This window comes from Natator depressus, chromosome 2 (assembly GCF_965152275.1).
Source record: "Natator depressus isolate rNatDep1 chromosome 2, rNatDep2.hap1, whole genome shotgun sequence".
Lineage (NCBI taxonomy): Eukaryota > Metazoa > Chordata > Testudines > Cheloniidae > Natator > Natator depressus.
This window is the reverse complement of record NC_134235.1, coordinates 9,217,074-9,238,852: the sequence shown is the minus strand read 5'-3', so window position 1 is coordinate 9,238,852 and position 21,779 is coordinate 9,217,074.

Below are 21,779 nucleotides of genomic sequence, written 5' to 3'. Positions count from 1 at the left end.
AGGGACCTCAGGAGTTCATCTAGTCCAACCCCCTGCTCAAAAGCAGGACCAATCCCCAACTAAATCAACCCAGCCAGGACTTTGTCAAGCCTGACCTTAAAAACCCCTAAGGAAGGAGATTCCACCACCTCCCTAGGTAACCCATTCCAGTGCTTCACCACCCTCCTAGTGAAAAAGTTTTTTCTAATATCCAACCTAAAACTCCCCTACTGCAACTTGAGACCATTGCTCCTTGTTCTGTCATCTGTTACCACTGAGAACAGTCTAGATCCATCCTCTTTGGAACCCCCTTTCAGGTAGTTGAAAGCAGCTATCAAATCCCCCCTCATTTTTCTCTTCTGCAGACTAAATAATCCCAGTTCCGTCAGCCTCTCCTCATAAGTCATGTGCTCCAGCCCCCTAATCATTTTTGTTACCCTCAGCTGGATGTTTTCCAATTTTTCCACATCCTTCTTGTCGTGTGGGGCCCAAAACTGGACACAGTACTCCAGATGAGGCCTCACCAATGCCGAATAGAGGGGAATGATCACGTCCCTCGATCTGCTGGCAATGCTCCTACTTATACAGCCCAAAATGCCATTAGCCTTCTTGGCAAAAAGGGCACACTGTTGACTCATATCCAGCTTCTCGTCCAGATCGTGAAGATATTGAACAGAACCGGCCCCAGGACCAATCCTTAGGGCACTCCGCTTGATACCGGCTGCCAGCTAGACATGGAGCCATTGATCACTACCCGTTGAGCCCGATGATCTAGCCAGCGATCTCCTGGTGTGTATATTAAGAAGTAAAGCTAATGGTATATGCCCGAGAGGAAGCAGGAGCCCTGTCCTCAGGCTTATTAGGATGGAGGACAAGTGAAGGGCACCATAAGAGGTGACTGATATGTTTTTACAACTCGTAAGCTGATGTCTGGCACTGGAAGTGTGTGCCGGTGACTCAAACCAGTGCTTAGCTGCTGTTGACCCTGCATGGTTTACATGGAGGTGCTAGGACTCCGCTTTCCTGTGCGGGACGTTGCTCTGATTCGTTCTCTTGGACAGGATCCCTTTGCTGAGCCCTTGGGCTTGTGAGATACCCTTCTTTTGACTGCCACCTCCTTTCTGTAAAGTGCTCACAAGGCCATGTTGCCTGACTTTGCTCAGTCCTCCAGGATAACCATTACACCTAGGAGTACTGAAGCACTGGGTGACTAGTAAGCAAAGGAAGCATTACCTGCCCTAGGGGTCCTTATTTTGGCACCCAGATGTGGCAGCTGCATCCCTTTGATGACCAGTATATTTAAAGCCCAAAGATTGCCTTATCTGTCTTCTAGCGGGGGAAATTGTAAAAAACTTACTGTAAATACAGTAGCTCAGGGTAGCTAAGGGATCAAACAATATTGCTGCATTCTGTGAGGAACATCACAGAGGGCTGGGTCTCTCTGTCCCTGGTCACAGGCAAGCGGAGAAAAAGCAAGGAGGAATATGCCGTCACATACTAGTTGGTGCAACACCGACAAACTAAGGTTGCAAAGTTTAATCTCTTCCTTGGGTTTCATCTTGTAGCAATTCTCAGGAGTGCACAGTGGCTGGGAACAAGGATCTGTTTTTTCTTCATGCTGTACAGTGCAAGGTCAGTGGCTAGTAAAGTTAATCCCCTCCATGACTTGAAAATAAAAGAGCAAACCCCTTTATGAAGGCACAGAGAGATTCGTCAATCAGAATCATAGGACTGGAAGGGACCTTGAGAGGTCTTCTAGTCCAGTCCTCTGCACTCAAGTCAGGATTAAGTATTATTTAGATCATCCCTGATAGGTGTTTGTCTAACCTGCTCTTAAAAATCCCCAATGACGGAGATTCCACAACCTCCCTAGGCAATTTGTTCCAGTGCTTAACCACCCTGACAGTGAGGACGTTGTTCCTCGTGGCCAACCTAAACCTCCCTTGCTGCAATTTAAGCCCATTGGTTCTTGTCCTGTCTTCAGTGGCCCACAATGGCAAAAGGTTGAGAACCACTGGACTAGGCTTTTCAAACAGATACATGAGCCTTTCTACAGGGCTATAGGTCTTATCAGGCCTGCCAGCAGTCTCTATTCTATCCCCAGAACTATGCAGCTTCCTAGTTTATCCTGGCCAATGATTTTGGTGCAGATTCCCCCTCTTGTGGAAATATCTGTAGGAGGGGACACTGAGGGATCCCTCACAGAGCATTCCCCAAATTGTTCCCTTTAGAGAGATCAGGTGGGGTTGCTCCTCTGTGAAATGGGCCAGGGTTCTGTCTCTAAACTCCATATGACACCAAAGCCACCAGCACAGAGTCCCCCCATGCCAGATCTAGGGTCCTCTGCTCCTGCCTTCTTGAGAGTAGAGCTCCCTTAGATTTGTAGCTAGGGCTTCATTAAATTCCTGTCAGCATTTGCCCTGGTATCTGAGTGGACAATGCAACTCACCCTCATCCCAACCTACACCCCAGTTCTCCCTTCCTGCTCTGGACCAGCTCTTCCAAACCCATGCTCTGTGCATCTCACATGTGGGTTCTCTGTAGGTCCGCTTGTGGGGAGGGATGGTGCCATACAGGTCCTCCATGCCGTGGGTCCCACATGGGCTCCTACAACTACTGTAAGGGGGAACAATCAGTCTCTTTAGAATTCTGGCTTTAGTCCCTTCTCTGGCACAGACTTGCAGTGTGGCCCTGGGTGAGTCTCTTAACCATTTGCAAGATGGAGATAACGCTTACTACCTCAGAGAGGTGTTGCATGGATTAATAAACTAATGTTTGTAAAGTGCTTTGAAGATTTAAGATGCTGTGTAATTGCTAAGTTATATGACTGTCAGTTCACCAGCAGGCTGGGTGTGTTGTCTGGAGGCACACTAAGATGAATCAGCCTCTTACTGGCAGGTAGACAGATGAGAACGTAGGGCAGCAGATGGAGGGAAATTCCTGAGTTTGTGTGGAAAAAGGGATTGGTTTATTAGGAAATGCTAGCAATTATTCAGATCCACCACGTTACCTTATCTGAAGGGTTTGAACTATCTCACATAAGCCACTCTGAATAACTGAACAGGATTTCCGTGCTCTTGGGAGACCTGCTGCACACATACCATAATAGGAGGACCCATTTAACTGGTCCAGGAAAGCACGATTGGGGGTGGGTAGAAAGTAAGCTTTCAAATAAATAGTCAGAAGCTCAAGGGGTATTAATCTGGGATTTCCAAGAATGCCGGCAGGTTACCTGATTAATACCACTCTCTCATCTGGATTGTTGATCTTGGAACTAGGTCTGAGACTGAAAGCAAAACACCCCACAACCCCTTAGGAAATGGGAGTCTTGTTGAGACTGGTGGTGTCTAGGGCTAGTTGCACTGGCGGCCTTTTACATGGTGATACACATTGTGGGTTGCACACAATTCAAGGCAGGGACCGTCTCTTTGTCATATGTTTGTATAGTGCCCACCACAATGGAGCCCTGATCCACGACTGGGGCCTCGAGGCAGCACTGCAATGCAAATAAATTATAACCACCCTGAACAGGGCTCAAGTCAGATCTCCCGGACATGGGTTTTTCCATTCTTGGAACCCCACTGATGGCAGTGGAGTTACTCTGGGATGACCGTGAGGTCAGTGGGCTGAGGATCAGGTCCTTAGTATTTAAAGCCATAAATACAGGCCCTATTCCCATCATGGCAATTGATTGCAACTCAGTCCAAAGGACTGAATGCCCCGTTATAGTCCTAAGAGAGTGGGGCAGTGTCTTCTCCTATGCAGCCTGTGACGGTATAATCCTCTTTCCCACCACACACACCACATTAGGTCAGCAGTGGCATCCCTGGCAGCCAGGCACATGACTTTGTTTCTTTTGCAGTTGGTGCCAGTTGTTTTGTGGTTCTATAATTCAGAGGTTTTGTTTCCCCCTTTCCCTCCACCTCAACATCGTGCTCCGGGTGAGGTTTATCCAGGCACGTTGCCTATTCACTCTAAATCATGGGTGTTGTTTGTTTAGGCTCCCAGAGACCCTTGGGCAGGGACACCTGGAACTTAAAAGGCGTGGCTCTGCTCTGAAGAGTGACTGCATAGAAATGGCACTTTCTTAGCCAGCCGATCTGCTCTCTGTGCATATGCAGAATCAGATCTGTTCACTTAGGGTGAGATTCTTCCTGTTAGGAGGATGTAAGTAGGACTCGAGGGTGCATTAGGCTGGTGTTGGCGTTCTGCACAGGGGTGAATTTCCCCCTTTTCTGACTACAGTTAGTTTTTACACCTCTTTTCCTTGCAGAGCCAACCACGGCTCTGGTGGAACAAGCTGGGAACTCAGCTACCTCGTGCATCACCAACAGACTAGTTACCAGAATTCCACTGCCAGATCTGCATGGTTAGAGGCGCATAAGCCAGAAAGAACACAGCTTAAGTTTCAGATTCCAGGCTGAGTCGGCAAGGCTGGCAATTGCACAAAACCCTCTCTTTCTGCTGGTACACGTACGCAGGAGAGTTGAGATAACGCTGGAACCCCACATTGCTATTGCAATAGAATTGCTCTGCAAGAAAGAACCTCACTTAAAAGACTGTGGTAATTACATCGGGAAAAAAATACACCTGCTTCTGTTCTGCCCTCTACTCATTCAGACCTTTCTCAGGGGTTCTCAAACTTCATTGCACTGCGACCCCCTTCTGACAACAAAAAATACTACACGACCCCAGGAGAGGGGACCGAAGCCTGAGTCTGCCCGAGCCCCACTGCCCCAGGTGTGTGTGTGGGGGCGGGGGGGAAGCAAAGCCAAAGCCTGAGCCCCACCGCCCTGGGTGAGGAGGTCAAAGCTGAAGCCCAAGGGCTTCAGCCCCAGGCAGGGGGCCCGTAACATGAACCTCGTTGCCCAGGGCTGAAGCCCTCAGGCTTCGGCTTTCGCCCTGGGCAGCAGCAAGTCTAAGCCAGCCTTGGCGATCCCATTGGGTCCTGACCCACAGTTTGAGAACCACTGCTTTAGATTAATTCTTCCAGACAAGGAATAACTACTTGTTTTACACATATCCATATGCATTATTGTCATGAACTGGCTGTTTATACATAGGACCACCATCTAGTGGATGGAATCAGAACTGCTCAACTGCATCATACACCCCATGCTGCTAACAATGAATGAAGATTTTCTCTCAGCTCAAGTGGGAGGGCCTGTGCTTTTGGACAACAGGATCGGTGTTCTAGCCTTGCTGTCCACAGGAAGTTCCATGTACCTATCACGTGGAGCGTAGAAGCAATGGAGAGATGCTCAGGCAGCCAGATTTGTTACCGGCGTTGTGATGATAAAACTACCTAGCACTGCCCTGTTTAAATACCTTTCCTGGGCTCCTAAGCCTGCCATGGGTTATCCTTTTTCTGCAGTGTTTAATAAAGAGGAGCATTGCAATGGTAAAAGCAGATGAAAGTGTTTTCTAGGTCACAGATTATGCCCGCCATAGCGTTAGCAAATTTAGCACTACAAACAAACGACCGATTGCTACTTAGCACCACCTACAGGACACAGCACAGATTATTAAGGCACCTCCTGAGCTCAGCCATAACTAATCATGTCACTACCATGCTGCCCTAATCCTTTTAAAATGAAAACACAGGGCAGTGTAAGGGTATCATGAGGACGGGGGTGCCTCTGGGTATTTCTTTAGGGTGGATGTATGTGCCAGCCAGCTAGCGTAGTTACAGTGCTTCACTATAGAACTGGAGCACACCGAATGGCATGCTCACGAACAGTCGGTCAGTTAGCCAATCACTTAGTCTTTTTCAGTGCTGCCTCCTGTGCATGGAATGTCCTCCCAGTTCCAGTTCGCCAAGTTGTCTCTCTCTGTCTGCAGTCAAGTCTCTCCCACAGACTCATCTTCCAGGATGCCGACAAGAAAGGCATTTAAAAAAAAAAAGCAGCAATAACTGACATTTTCAAAGTCAATTTCTCGATCTGGATTTCCCACTGTGCCTCAGCCTCATTAAGTCTCTTAGGGTAGGGTTTTCAAAAGTGCCCAAGGGAGTTTGGCACCCAACTCCAATGGAAAGTCTTAAACTGTAAGTTCTCTGTGGGTAGGACTGCCTTTGTTTTGTGACATGTGCAGTGCTAACCGCAGTGTTGACAAATAATAAAACAGGTTAGCATGTTTCATTGGGTGAAAATAAAGGCAGGGCACTGTTACGTTCAAAAAATGACATTACAAGAATGTAATTAATACTGCAAAGTCAAGCGAATCAGAAGATAACCTTAAATTCTAATATTTCCTACCCAGTGAAACCTTAATTCGGACCCTGTGTGTGTACACATTGTGAGACACTCTTTAATTACATGATCACACATTATTTCCCCCCTACGGAATGGATGGTGCTCAGAGAATTAACCAAGGTTATGTAATAAAGGAGGCTGCTGTCTGTAGGAAGATGCATAAATTGGAAGATGTGTAATGAGCGAGGCAGGGGATGGTTTTGTGGCAGATGACTATGAGCCCAGGGAACTGGGCTCTATCTGATGTGTTCTGACACAGACCTTCCTATGCAATGATGGGCAAGCTAAGTTCAACACCTCTTTCCAAGATGATTACAATTTGCACACAGACTGGTCCATCACTGAGCAAACACCTTATAATTACATTGTAACTAAATCAGGAGACGACAGGATTCTTACCAGGTCCCTTGAATTGGCTGGAGTTTAGTGCCTTCTTCAATACAGAGTGAGTACGCTAATGCCCTAGATTATTGGAGTGTCTTCAGTAGAGACCCCCGGCTGGGGAAATGTGCCAATGTTTGCAGGACTCCCACATGGGAGAGTCACACCGGCAATCAAGCCCAAGTCTCTTGAAATTCTCTTCAGTCCACAGATAAAGAGTTTAGGCAAATACGAAGGGTCTGTATGAAACTGAACCAAGCACATTGCCAAAGAGGAGGGTGAACTTCTGCTCCTGCCAAGTATTTAACATGGTGGCAAACTGCCTCCTGTATATTATAGTGCAAGCCGTTTGCTGCTGCTACTGCTCTTCTTCTCAACTTGCCCTGACTGAGGCGCCCAAGAGCAGGCAAAGGGCCAAACACCCCTATACCTGGTGATCCCAATATATGAGAAAGATCTAATGGCACTAACTCTGCTGCAAAAGGCTGATGTTACCATCTTTCCAGTCCACCCCGGGTCCAGTGATCTTTGTTATCTCCACCATGCAGTACATACAATTCCCCGGTGATGTGCTATACCGAATGTCAGAGCAGGTGTCTGTATTCCTTGGATTCTCTAGAAATACTGTGACGAGAGCCGCTCAACAGTTTGACAACCGAGGTTTCGTTGAAAATGACACCGTGAAAAGGTTTCGTGTTGATGCAAATATTCAGGTTTCCACTGGAAAACAGAAAAGTGCTCAGGGTTTTGGATGCCAGAAAAAATTGGTTGCTCACATTTTTTTTTCCCCTTCAATGAAAAAAAAATGTTGGTTTGAACACTAATCGCTTTGCCATGAAACGCCCAAACGCTTCACTTAGAAAATATTGAGACGCTGTTTTGACACGGTCAACTTTTTTTTTTTCGGGGTTTTTTTTGGGTGGAAACTATTTGCCAAATTCGACCTGAATTCGTGAATACTTTTCGTGTGCCCAAAATGCTTTTTGGGGGGCCCAATTTACCATTCACCATAAAAATTTCACCCAGCTCTATTACACCAAAGTGAAAGAGCAGAATTACTCTCAGTAAGGCCAGTATATCGGGAAATACAAAATACAGTGACAAAGATGGCTGTTCCCTGCAACTATCATTAGCTAGGAAACACAAAAGAGGGTTGAGGAGTGACTTGATCGTGGTCTACAAGTACCTTACACGGAGAAGAGATTTCTGGTAGAATATGGCTCTTTAAACTAGCAGAAAAAGGCATAACAAGATATAATGATTAGGAACAGAAGCCAGACAAATTCAGACTAGAAATCAAGCACAATATTTTAACAGTGAGAGTAATTAACCGTTGGAACAATTTCTCTCGGGGTCTGGTGGATTCTCCATCACCTGAAGTCTTTAAATCAAGACTAGATATCTAAAAGATATGCTACAGCTCAAACAGAAGTTATAAGTTTAATGCAGGAGTTACAGGGTGAGGTTTTCTGGCCTGTTTTATACAGGAGGTCAGACGAGACAATCACAGTGGTTCCTTCTGGCCTTAAAAATATATGAATCCGTGAAACTGCAGCTGGTTCTCTGCTTATCTGAGAGTCACGTGAGACCTCAGTGCTGATAATTCCATTATGATCTGGGTGCTGCCATGTATCACTTACAGAATCTGTGTTTCTAGCTTGAATAAATGTGCAGTGAATTTAAAACTGAAGATGACAGAGCTGTCCTTACCTCTGCAGAAAGCTGGCTTTGAGTCGCCCACAGACTGCTGAGCTAGTGAAGTGCGAGAATATTAGTTGGAGCAGGCATGGCTGCTTATATAACATACACACAGGGTCTTTCCTCCTCCCCCAACAAAAAGCTGTGTGTTTGGCCTGAAAGTGCAGTTCTGCTTGGAAACCTGACTGCAACGATGAAATTGTGGGATCTTATGTTTATTCTTCCTCTGTGTTTTCCAGATCAAATATGCTTAGTTTTACATTGCAAGCTGCTGGCCCTGCAAACTCAAGCAGTGATCCCAGAGAGAGTTAGACTGGATTATTTCCTTCTGACATCACTCTCACCAGCAATTCAGACTGCCAGTCACAGGTTCTCAGGAACACCTGTACAACCCCACAGTCAGAGTCAGAGTTTAGGAGCAGAAAGGACCACCTGATTATTTAGTCTGACCTCTTGTGTATCACAGGCCACCAGCACCACCGACACCCACGCACTAAACCCCACACTCAAAAGGAGACCAAAGTGTTACAGCCCACAGGAGACTAGATTATGATGTGCTACAGGCAGAAATTAGGAGGGATTTAGGTGCCAGAGGCCCCTGCAATGATTAAGTGAGATATACGCAGATGATCCTGGCAAGTGATTGACACCCACATGCTGCAGAGGAGGGTGAAAACCCCCCTCCCCACAAAGTAACTGCCAATCTGACCTAGGTGGGGGAAGTTCCTTCCCGACCCCACATATGGTAATCAGTTAGACCCTGAGCAGCATGTGAGCAAGAACCAGCCAGTCAAGCCCCTGAGAGAAAGTCATCAGATGATGCCCTCTGGGACATCCATGCACCCACCTTGCCTTCCGTGAGTTTGCAGAGGTGTAACTGGAATTTAGTAGACAGTTCTGTTCATGAATACACAAAAAGGAACAGAATCCCCCAATTTTTTGCCCGAATACAAACAAAACAAACAAATGCTGATTTGGAGATGCCACTGCAGTGCCTCATGGGAGTTGCAGTTCAGGGGCCTAGGGCCCCTCAGCATTCACCTCTGCCCCAACACTGCATTTACACAGGGAGAGATTTTGCACTGAACAGCACAGACCTCTGTCAATTTGCAGGCTAGAACTAAATATACATGAGCTCAGACTGAGCAGATGGGAACCCTCAGAGACGTACAGAAAAAAATACCATCAGGGCATTCAGTGAGGTGAAGATCTATGGCTCTGGGGTGTACTCCTGTAGCCTCTGCATAACAAAGAGGCCAGCAAAAATTCAAAGATTCCAAGGCCAGAGGGGACCATCATGATCATCTAGACTGGATTCCTGTATCACACAGGCCATAGAACTTCCCCAAAATAATTCCTAAATCAGATCTTTTAGCAAAAGATCCAGGCTTCATTTAAAAATTGTCAGTGATGGAGAATCCACCACCAAGCTCTTTGGTAAATTGTTCCAGTGGTTAATTACTCTCACTGTTAAAAATTCATGCCTGATTTCCAGTCTGAATTTATCTAGCTTCAACTTCCAGCCATTGGATCATCTTAAACCTTTATCAGCTAGATTGAAGAGCCAAGTATCAAATATTTGTTCCTCACGTAGATTCTCACAGACTGTAATCAAGTCACGCTGAACCTTCTCTTTTTTAAGCTAAATAGATTGAGCTCTTTGAGTCTGTCACTATAAGGCAGGTTTTCTAACCCTTTAATAGTTCTTGTGGCTCTTCTCTGAAACCTCTCCAACTTACCAACATCCTCCTTGAATTGTGGACACCAGAACTGGACACAGGATTCCAGCAGTGGTTGCACCAGTGCCAAATACAGACATAAAATGATCTCTCTACTCCTCCTCAAGATTCCCCTATTTAGGCATCCCAGAATCACTTGAGCTATTTTGGCCACAGCATTACAGTGGGAGCTCATGTTCAGCTGATTATCCCCCACTACTCCCAAATCTTTGGCAGAGTCACTTCTCTGGCAGGGTCCTTCTCGCCTTAAAAATTGGTGAATCTATAAGGTAAGGGGGAGAGAGAGAGAGAGAGAGAGAGAGAAAAGAAAAAAAAAAAGCGGCCAGGACATGATCCACCTTGCCAAAAGTGGCAGGTAAATAGGGAGGATGATAGAACAGGCCATTTTATTTGTCCAGGTGGAGATCACTAGTGATATAAGTGGGACTGGTTTCTAGAATGTCCTAAATACTAATAACTTCTGCCTATTTTTCTCTGGGTTTCCTGTCTGTTTCTCCTTGAGAGGCTCATCAGCAATGGCTGCCACTTTCAGTACTCGATACAGCAGCCATGCCCTGACCATTTCCTTTCTCCACTTCTCCAGAGAGCTCCCTGCCTGCTGCACAAGGCCAGTCAGTGCAGATGGTGCCATGAAGCACAAATGAGTTACTCTTTAGGAAACAATGTTTAATCCTAATCATCTGGGGAATGTTCATACTTTGTGCCACCATGGCAACCGCTTTCCAGCAAACAGCTCCAAACGCTGATTAACAATACTCATCTGTACACCGTGCTGCATTTCTAAAATTCTTTTCCTCCTAAAACCAGAACGTGAGCCGTAGCGAGTTTTTCTGAAGTGTCAATGTCACGCTGTTGTGAATGGGGAATCATCTGAAACAATGAGCGGGGTCTCTTCTTCAGGGCGGTTTCAAAGGAAAAAGGGAAGTGTGTTAGTAACATGTGCAAAATTTGGAGGCATTTGGCCTGTTGCGTATATCCTCCTTGGAGTCCAACGCTAAAGTCCTTACTCACCGCCAGGCTCCCGCTGGTATCAGTAGTAACCTTGCCTGAGCAAAGAGTGCAGGGTCCAGCTTTTCACCACACAGATTGTTTTATGAACCGCACGCTGGGTAACAACATGAGAGGAACCCATGCTTGTAGAGCGAACATGGTTCTTCATTCAGAGATTCTCAGAGATGAAGGGTAGCTGAAGTAGCAGTAAGCCATGTGCATATTGACGGGCCTCCTTGTGCCTTCTTCAAACTCTTCCCTCCTGCAACCTGTGCTCACCCCTCCAAGTTCCATGCAGATTGCTACACAGATCGTTTGCCCAGGACAGTAGAATCTCAATTTTTATGAACATCAATCTTATGAACAACCAATTACACAAACCATTTTTGTTGACAGGGAAAGAAGCCAAAAAGCGTAATGAAAGTGATGTCGATGAAGAACAAGTCAACATCCCTTCACAGTCTGATGCCTTCAGTGCACTGGAAATCACTTCACAGTGATTTGAAGGACAAGAAGAAACTAATGCTATGCATCATACTGCGACTTAAACACCGTACCCACTGTCATTTTTAAAGGGTCAATGTTATGAATTTTTTGCTGTTATTAATTTCTTAATTCCCAATAGTTCATGAAATAGGGATTCTAGTGAGATCTAATGCCTGAGAGTGATTATGAACATTAGTCCCACTACCTTATGTTAGTTCTTTTCTTAACAAGGGAATGGAGTTCTTTTATACAGCTATAGGGTCCGTAATAGCAGAATACTTTTGTTTTTGTTTTTTTAAAAGAATAAAATTTAAAAATGCTAAATGATTTGGGCCACCTGCTTGTGAAATTTCTCTAAATGTAAACAGAGGGATTCTTTTTAAAGGTGTATGTATTTTAAGACTAGCATTAAACCAAATATTGTGGATAGTGGTTAGCTGTCTGAGCTGGAAACAGGAGGGAACTTTTGACAGCTGACTTATTTTGGAGGTCTGCATTGTTGTGCTTTACATTTTCTCTCCCCCCCCCCCCCCACACACACACTGTGGGTCTCATTAAAGACTCAGCATTTGCCATTCCAGCGATTGTGGAAAGGCAGAAAGATGTCACTGTTATTGTGGCTTTCTGACATAACGAATGTCGAGTTTAATGGTGTGTAGTCAAACTAGGCAATGTGCTACAAAAAGAGTTTTAACAAGGAGAAATGCAGAAGTGGTTTATTTGGGGAGAAGAATCCACTCTATAAAATACAAGGAAGGAAGGAATGTAATGGCATACAATACATGGAAATGTGATGAGCCTGCAATATGATGGTCTATGCAAAGTCTATTGTTTAAGAACTGGGGGGTGGAGGGATAGCTCAGGGGTTTGAGCATTGGCCTGCTAAACCCAAGGTTGTGAGTTCAATCCTTGAGGGGGCCATTTAGGGATCTGGGGCAAAAATTGGGGATTGGTCCTGCTTTGAGCAGGGGGTTGGACTAGATGACCTCCTGAGGTCCCTTCCAACCCCGATATTCTGTGAAAGGGCACATGTTTTGCAATCAAAGGTAGTGGAACTAGAGGTGCTGGGGTTAGGGTTTCCATCATATGCAGGGTTTACAGTTTGGTACAATGGGTCTCAGCACCTCCACTATACAAATTGATCCAGTGCCCCTGATTGCAATGTATACAGAGAGGCAATACATGTAGACATGAATTTAGAATATTAGGAAATGAAGCACACTCATTGTGGGGTTTGCATGGTGACAGCTATGTTTTATTGTCATGACCTTTGCTTTTGCAAGACATTCCTTAGGCCCCAAGCTAAAAGAAGCACTGTCCTCCCTGCTTTAACCCATGAGTGTAGCACCCGGGAAGTAATTCTTAGAGTTGCAGGAAACTTTCTTTACAGATCCAAATTCCAGGGCTGAGAATCAAGTCAGGCTAGGGACAAGTTGGAAGCAAGGTAGATTTTCAGTTTCTTTGAACTTAATCTGAAAGGTAAACTCTATGGGTGTGAACACAAGGGGGCCAGAAATGGTAAGAGCCCATGTGAATCGAAATGATCAGTTTCCACCCAACTTCCTCTCTCTGCTGGGCTAGAGAAACCATATTTGATGGGTGGCCTCAATTTCTCAGAAGTTGTATGGAATAAATCTGAGAGAATTCAAAGGAGAACAATGGAAATGCTAGAAGGGCTTGAAAACAAGTCTATGGAGAGAAGTGAATTTGTACAGGAAGGAGGATAGGCTAGTGTTAGGATTTTGCACGTCTTTATCATCTGTCCTCTCAGAACCACTTCACACTGAGCAAACAGCAGCTAATCTGCATGGCATGTCGATAAAGCAAGTAAGCATTATACTGCCATAGTGACAAGCGCTCTATAAAGCACTGCCACAGGGACAAGCAAGGCAGAAACCAGTCAGTCATACGAACTTGGCTGCCCAAGTCCAGGGATGCTAAAGGCAAAAAGCACTTTGCAGGATCAGGGCCAAAGTGAGTTGTCCAGAGCCTCTGAGAAAAGTCAGTGGCAGACTTAGGAATAGAAGCCAGGAGTCCTGGCTCACAGCCTCCTGTTCTTGCTGCTAGATAAATAAGAGGAAACCCTTTTCGCAGTGCATTCAAACAGACAATGGACCCACTTGCCAAAGGAGGTTGTGGGAGCAACGAAGTAATTAAAAATTGACACTGACAGCTGCTAGGGGGCAAGGAAAAAAAAAGATTTGCTTAATGACTTAACGGTTAATTTATCCCCCAAACCGCAGCACATCACTTGTTGTTTATTTCCCCAAGTTTTGCTGCTAACCAGTTTTGCTTGGCAGATGTAGGACAGAGACAAGGGAATCTATTCATCTGGGCACAGGTAAGTAAACAACGAAATCAGAGCGGAACGGTGAACTTTTAGTTCACACCACAAATCCAAATATCTGTGACTAATTAAAACCACCACAAAACAAAACAGGGAGTTGTTGCCATTCGTGCAGCGAGACATCTGGCGGCCAGTGAAAGGAATTAGAAGGCCTTGTCTCAGAATAGATCTTGCTAGCAGAGAAGGATGGATGGACAGCAGGCTACCTATCACCACCAGCACCGGGGCTCTTCTCTGAGATCCCTTAGAATCCTGCATCACGGGAATGAATGGGAAATAGTGCTGCGCTGGAGACTGGCGCAAACATCTCCCAGAGCATCCCCATGACCGCGCCTTGTATGGTGTATTCTGAATTCAGGAGACATCAGTGAGAAGTGACAGACATTGGATGGGCTGGGGATCTGAGTGGCCAGGAGCATCACCTCAGGAGTTCTGCTTTCTAGACTGTGATGACCAATACAATGCCTTTCGATAGCACCTCCCCTCTGAGGAGATCAGAGGGCTTTACAAAGTTGGTTAAATAGCCTCCTTTCACAATGGGGACACAAGCACATATGTCTACACAGTGTTCTGGAGCAAGCCTCTCAGCTTGGGTCCACAGACTCGGGCTAGTGGGACTTGTGCCAGTGCTCTAAAAATAGCGGAAGAGCTATGAAGTTGCAGTTCAGGCCCTGAAGTGTAGGGAAGAGGGTGGGCTTCAGAGCCCGAGCTTCAACTTCAAAGTGCTGCCCTGGACAGCTATTTTTAGAGAGCTAGCACAAGCAAGAGGAAGACCAAGGGCAGGGTAGGCCTGTTAGTCAGTTTGTGGGGGGAAACATTAACAGAAAATGTGGAAATTGCAGAAGTGCTAAATGCCTTTTTTTGCTTCAGGTTTTCACCACAAAGTTTAGTAGCAATTGGATGTCTAACAGTGAATGCTACTGAAAAGGAGGTAGGATCAGAGGCTAAAACAGGGAAAGAACAAGTTAAAAATTACTTAGACAAGTTAGATGTTTCCAAGTCACTGGGGCCTGATGAAATACAGCCTAGAATCAGAGCGTCCCATCCATAGGATGGACCGGGGCAACCGCCCCTGACCCTGCGCTTTGGGGAGCCCCACACTTCGGGATGTGGGGTCCAGGGCAGCCTGGGGGTGGGGAGTCAGTGTGGGTTCCTTCCACTTAGGAAGGAACAATCAGTTGCACACGTACAAAGGGTAAATGACTGCATAGGAAGGAGTACTGCGGAAAGAAATCTGGGGGTCATAGTGGATCACAAGCTAAATATGAATCAACAGTGTAACGCTGTAGCAAAAAAAAAAAATAGGAAACATTCTGGGATGTATTAGCAGTAATTCTTCCTCTCTACTCCACACTGATTGAGCCTCAGTTAGAGTATTGTGTCCAGTTCTGGGTGCTACCTTTCAGGAAAGATGTGGACAAATTGGAGAAAGTCCAGAGAAGAGCAACAAAAATGATTAAAGGTCTAGAAAACATGACCTCTGAGAGAAGACTGAAAAAACGGGGTTTGTTTAGCCTGGAGAAGAGAAGACTGACAGGGGACATGATAAAAGTTTTCAAGTACATAAAAGATTGTTACAAGGAGGAGGGAGAAAAATTGTTCTTGTTAACCTCTGAGGATGGGACAAGAAGCAATGGGCTTAAACTGCAGCAAGGACAGGTTAGGCTGGACATTAGGAAAAACTTCCTAATTGTCAGGGTGGTTAAGCAGTGGAATAAATTGCCTAGGGAGGTTGTAGAATCTCCATCATTTTTAAGAGCAGGTTAGACAAACACCTGCCAGGGCTGGTCTAGATAATACATAGGCCTGGTCTACACTCTGAGTTGAGGTCGAATTTAGCAGCGTTATCTCGATTTAACCCTGCACCCATCCACACGACAAAGCCCTTTTTTTCAACTTAAAGGGCTCTTAAAATCGATTTCTTTACTCCACCCCGACGAGGAGATTAGCGCTGATATCGGCCTTGCTGGGTCGAATTTGGGGTATTGTGGACTCAATTCAACGGTATTGGCCTCCGGGAGCTATCCCAGAGTGCTCAGTTGTGACCGCTCTGGACAGCACTTTCAACTCAGATGCAGTGGCCAGGTAGACAGGAAAAGGCCCACGAACTTTTGAATCTCATTTCCTGTTTGGCCAGCGTGGCAAGCTGCAGGTGAGTGCAGAGCTCATCAGCAGAGGTGACCATGCAGTCTCAGAATTGCCGAAGAACTCCAGCATGGACCAAATGGGAGGTATGGAATCTGATCGCTGTATGGGGAGATGAATATGTGCTGGCAGAACTCTATTCGAAAAGATGAAATGCCAAAATATTTGAAAAAAGTCTCCAGTGGCATGAAGGACAGAGGCTATAACAGGGACCCTCAGCAGTGCCGTGTGAAAATTAAGGAGCTCAGGCAAGCCTACCAAAAAGCCAGCGAGGCAAACGGCCGCTCCGGTTCAGAGCCCCAGACATGCCGCTTCTATGATGAGCTGCATGCCATTCTAGGGGGTGCAGCCACCACTACCCCAACCGCATGCTTTGACTCCGTCCAAGGAGTGGGAGGCAACAGGGAAGCGGGTTTTGGGGGCGAGGAAGATGATGAGGAGGAGTAGGAAATTGTAGATAGCTCACAGCAAGGAAACGGAGAAACTGGTTTCCCCAACAGCCAGGATCTGTTTATCACCCTGGACCTGGACCCAGTACCCCCAGAACCCACCCAAGGCGGGCTCCTGGACCCTGAAGGCAGAGAAGGGACCTCTGGTGAGTGTATCTTTGTAAATATTATACATGGTTTAAAAGCAAGCATGTTTAATGATTAATTTGCCCTGGCATTTGCGGCCAGTACAGCTACTGGAAAAGCCTGTTAACGTGTCTGGGGATGGAGTGGAAATCCTCCAGGGACATCTCCATAAAGCTCTCCTGGACATACTCCCAAAGCCTTTGCAAAAGGTTTCTGGGGAGGACAGCCTTATTCCGTCTCCATGGTTGGACACTTTACCACGCCAGGCCAGTCGCACGTAGTCAGGAATCATTGCAGAACAAAGCACTGTAGCGTACGGTCCCTGTGTTTGCTGGCGTTCAAACAACATCCGTTCTTTATCTCTGTGTTACCCTCAGGAGAGTGATATCATTCATGGTCACCTGGTTGAAATAGGGTGGTTTTAGTAAGCGGACATTCAGAGGTGCCCGTTCCTGCTGGGCTGTTTGCCTGTGGCTGAACCGAAATCTTCCCTGCTGTTAGCCATGCGGTGGGGGGAGGGGTGAAGCCATCAGCTCAGAGAATTGGGGTGTGTGTGTGGCGGGGGGGTGGGGGGAGGTGTTAGTTGGGTTTCTGCTGCACGTGAACTCGGAAACCGCAGCCCTTCCTTTTAAATTGCCAACCCATTGTTAATGGCCAACCCAACGGCTACTTTGTATGGGAAATAAGGGCGCTGCTGTTTGAAGCCATTCCCACATGTTATGAAGGTTAAAGAAGCCAAAAGACTGTTGCTTACCATGGCACCTGCAAGCTGAATTCTGCTGCCCGGCCCTGAGTGAGTGATCTCTCATGCCAAACCAGCAGACCCTCAGTAAGAGGCAAAATGCGACCTTGGAAAGCACATATGCTATGGAATGTTAACAGCAAGGTTTACCGTGAAAGAGTGTACCCATTGTTCTATAAAATGTGTCTTTTAACTACCACTCTCCCTTTTTTTTCCCTCCACCAGCTGCATATGTTTCTCCTTCCTAGAGGCTAGCGAAGATTAGAAGGCGAAAAAAACGCACTGGTGTTGAAATGGTCTCTGACCTCATGCTGTCCTCCCACACTGACAGAGCACAGCCAAATACATGGAGGCAGACAATCTCAGAGTGCAGGAAAACACAATATGACCTTGAGGAGAGGTGGCGGGCTGAAGATGGTAGGTGGCGTCAGGTTGCTGAAAGAAGGCAGGAGTCAATGCTCAGGCTGCTGGAGCGTATGACTGAGCTGCAGGAAAGGCAGCAGGAGCACAGACCACCGCTACAGCCCCTGTGTAACCAACCGCCCTCCTCCCCAAGTTCCATAGCCTCCTCACCCAGACGCCCAAGAATGCGGTGGGGGGGGCCCTCCGGCCACCCAGCCACTCCACCCCAGAGGATTGCCCAAGCAACAGAAGGCTGGCATTCAATAAGTTTTAAACTTTTAAAGTGCTGTGTGGCCTTGTCCTTCCCTCCTCCACCACCCCACCCAGTGCTTCCCTCCTCCACCACCCCTCCTGGGCTACCTTGGCAGTTATCCCCCTATTTGTGTGATGAATAAATAAAGAATGCATGAATGTGAAGCAACAATGACTTTATTGCCTCTGCAAGTGGTGATTGAAGGGGGGAGGGGAGGGTGCTTAGCTTACAGGAAAGTAGAGTGAAACTGGGGGGCGGGCCGGGTTTCCATCAAGGAGAAACAAACAGAACTTTCACACCATAGCCTGGCCAGTCATGAAACTGGTTTTCAAAGCTTCTCTGATGCGCACCACGCCCTCCTGTACTCTTCTAACAGCCCTGGTGTCTGGCTGCACGTAATCAGTGGCCAGGCGATTTGCCTCAACCTCCCACCCTGCCATAAATGTCTCCCCCTTACTCTCACAGATATTGTGGAGCGCACAGCAAGCAGTAATAACAGTGGGAATATTGGTTTCACTGAGGTCTAATTGAATCGGAAACCGCGCCAGCGCGCTTTTAAATGCCCAAATGCACATTCTACCACCATTCTGCATTTGCTCAGCCTATAGTTGAACAGCTCCAGAGTACTGTCCAGGGTGCCTGTGTATGGCTTCATGAGCCATGGCATTAAGGGGTAGGCTGGGTCCCCAAGGATAACTATAGGCATTTCAACATCCCCAATGGTTATTTTCTGGTCTGGAAAGTAATTCCCTTGCTGCGGCTGTTGAAACAGACCAGAGTTCCTGAAGAAGCAAGCGTCATATACTTTTCCTGGCCATCCCCCGTTGATGTTGGTGAAACGTCCCTTGTGATCCACCAGTGCTTGCAGCCCCACTGAAAAGTACCCCTTTCGGTTTATGTACTCGCTGCCTTGGTGCTCCGGTGCCAAGATAGGGATATGGGTTCCGTCTATCACCCCACCACAGTTTGGGAATCCCATTGCAGCAAAGCCATTCACTATGACCTGCACATTTCCCAGGGTCACTATCCTTGATATCAGTAGATCTTTGATTGAGTTGGCTACTTGCATCACAGCAGCCCCCACAGTAGATTTGCCCACTCCAAATTGATTCCCGACTGACCGGTAGCTGACTGGCGTTGCAAGCTTCCACAGGGCTATCACCACTTGCTTCTCAACTGTGAGGGCTGCTCTCATCTTGGTATTCTTGCACTTCAGGGCAGGGGAAAGCAAGTCAAAGTTCCATGAAAGTGCCCTTATGCATGTGAAAGTTTCGCAGCCACTGGGAATCGTCCCAGACTTGCAACACTATACGCTCCCACCACTCTGTGCTTGTTTCCGGGCCCAGAATCGGCGTTCCACGCCATGAACCTGCCCAGTTGACACCATGATGTGCACATTGCAGGGGCCTGTACTTTGTGAGAAGTCTATGTCCATGTCCTCATCACTCTCGTCACCACGCTGCAGTCGCCTCCTCCTCGCCTGGTTTCGCTTTTCTTGCAGTTTATGATTCTGCATATCCTGCTGGATAATGCGCGTGGTATTTATAGTGCTCATAATTGCCACGGTGATCTGAGCAGGCTCCATGTTCCCAGTGCTATGGCATCTGGGCTGAAAAAAGGCACGAAATGATTGTCTGCCATTGCTCTGACGGAGAGAGGGGTGACTGACAACATGGTTTACAGGGTTGGCTTACAGGGAATTAAAATCAACAAAGGGGGTGGCTTTGCATCAAGGAGAAACTGAATGGCCCCCTCAAGGATAGAACTCAAAAAGCTGGGTTTAGCAGGCTGTTGATTTCACGGAGAGAGTGGGGAAGAAGAAAATGAATACAAAACAAATCTGGTCTATTTCTTGTTTTCATCTACTTCATCTATCTTTATATATCTTGCTGGCAGCAGACAGTGCAGTACGACCGCTAGCCATCGTCATCTCCTGGGTGCTCGGCAGAAGACGGTGCAGTATGACTGCTGGCCATCGTTGTCTCCTGGGTGCTCATTAGAAGATGGTGCAGTAGAACTGCTGGCAGGACTGAATCGCCAGGAGACGAAACTTAAAAGGGAAATGACCTGGCTGAGACACTGCGATGTTTGCCCAGGCACCCCTGACCAACCTCACCGAGGTCGGCTAAAAGAGCACCCAGGAGTACAGCGACAACGACTACCAGTCATACTGCACTGTCTGCTGCCAAAAGGCAATGAGCTGCTGCTGCGTAGCAATGCAGTACCGCGTCTGCCAGCACCCAGGAGACATACGGCAACGGTGAGCTGAGCGGGCTCCATGCTTGCCGTGGTATGGCGTCTGCATCGAAAAAAGGCGCGAAACGATTGTCTGCTGTTGCTTTCACGGAGGGAGGGAGGGAAGGGGGGCCTGACGATATGTACCCAGAATCACCCGCGACAATGTTTTAGCCCCATCAGGCATTGGGATTTCTACCCAGAATTCAAATGGGCAGCAGGGACTGCAGGAACTGTGGGATAGCTACCCACAGTGCAATGCTCTGGAAGTCAACGGTTGCCTCGATACTGTGGATGCACTCCACCGACTAAATGCACTTAGAGCATTTGTGTGGGGACACACAATCGACTGTATAAAAACGCTTTTTACAAAACCAACTTCTATAAATTCGACCTAATTTCGTAGTGTAGACATAGCCTTAGTCCTGCCATGAGTGCAGGGGACTGGACTAGATGACCTTTCGAGGTCTCTTCCAGTCCTATGATTCTAAGTCCTGCTAGCCCTACTCTGGTGACCTGGGCTGGGAAGCTTGCTCCTGCTTGGTCCAAAATGCTGTGTAAATGTACCCAGAGAGGTCAAGCAATTTGCCCAAACTCACAGCTCATTGACACAATTGCAGCTAAGTCCTGCTTCCCAGTGCTATTCTCTAATCACTGAGCAATGCTCCCTCTTCGGATATTTCTGCTCCAGGACTGCCTGCTAAAGAGTAAGATGGTGAGGCTAGAAGCATAACAGTTAGAAATAGAAAGATCTTGGGACACCTAGTCTATCGCTTACTAACGTGAGATTCTTTTCTACAGGATGTTCACCCGTGGTTTGTCCAGGGCTCCCAGAATCCCTTCTGGCATTGACTGTGCTCACGTGCGTGGTGGGCAAGTGGGTTGCTCCCTAAAGGAGACTATTGCTCATCTCTTGATGATTTCTCCCACTCACCAGGCTCATTTTAGGGCACTGATCCTCAGCCTTGTCCGTATTGGACCATCCCTGCAATTCAGCAATATGGGAAATGCAGTGCGGTCGTGAATCCCTGCTACCTCTTCATGACCCTGCAGGTCAAGAACCCATCTTAGGACATTTGTCATGATTCACCTTCTGCTTTCTCCGGAGCGAATGGGAAGCAGCTTCTCCAATGAGGTGGAAGACTTAATAGAACTGTAACAGGGACTCTGTCCTCCCGTCACAAATACACAGGGACCCTGCACGAAGCCCTCACGGCCCTCTGCTGTGTACTTGAGTCATCATCCTGCAGCAGAAGCTGCTGAGAATACTCTATAGGATGAGTTCACAAGGCTTCTAGCTCTGATTCTAACATGTCTGAAGCACACATTTGTTTTCAATGAACAATAATCCATGTGACTTTGAAATGTGCTTTCAGTGAGCTTATTCTCCCGCGTTTGTACGAACGGTCAAAAAGAAATGAACATTTCAGCTAATCACAAGTGTATTTTCTTCAGCTTGTTCCCAGCTCTTCCAATAAGTAATAACTAGTACTGGCAGAAAGATTTTGAAAATTAAAAGTTAAAGTGAAAAATTGGAAGCACTTTTTGCTCAC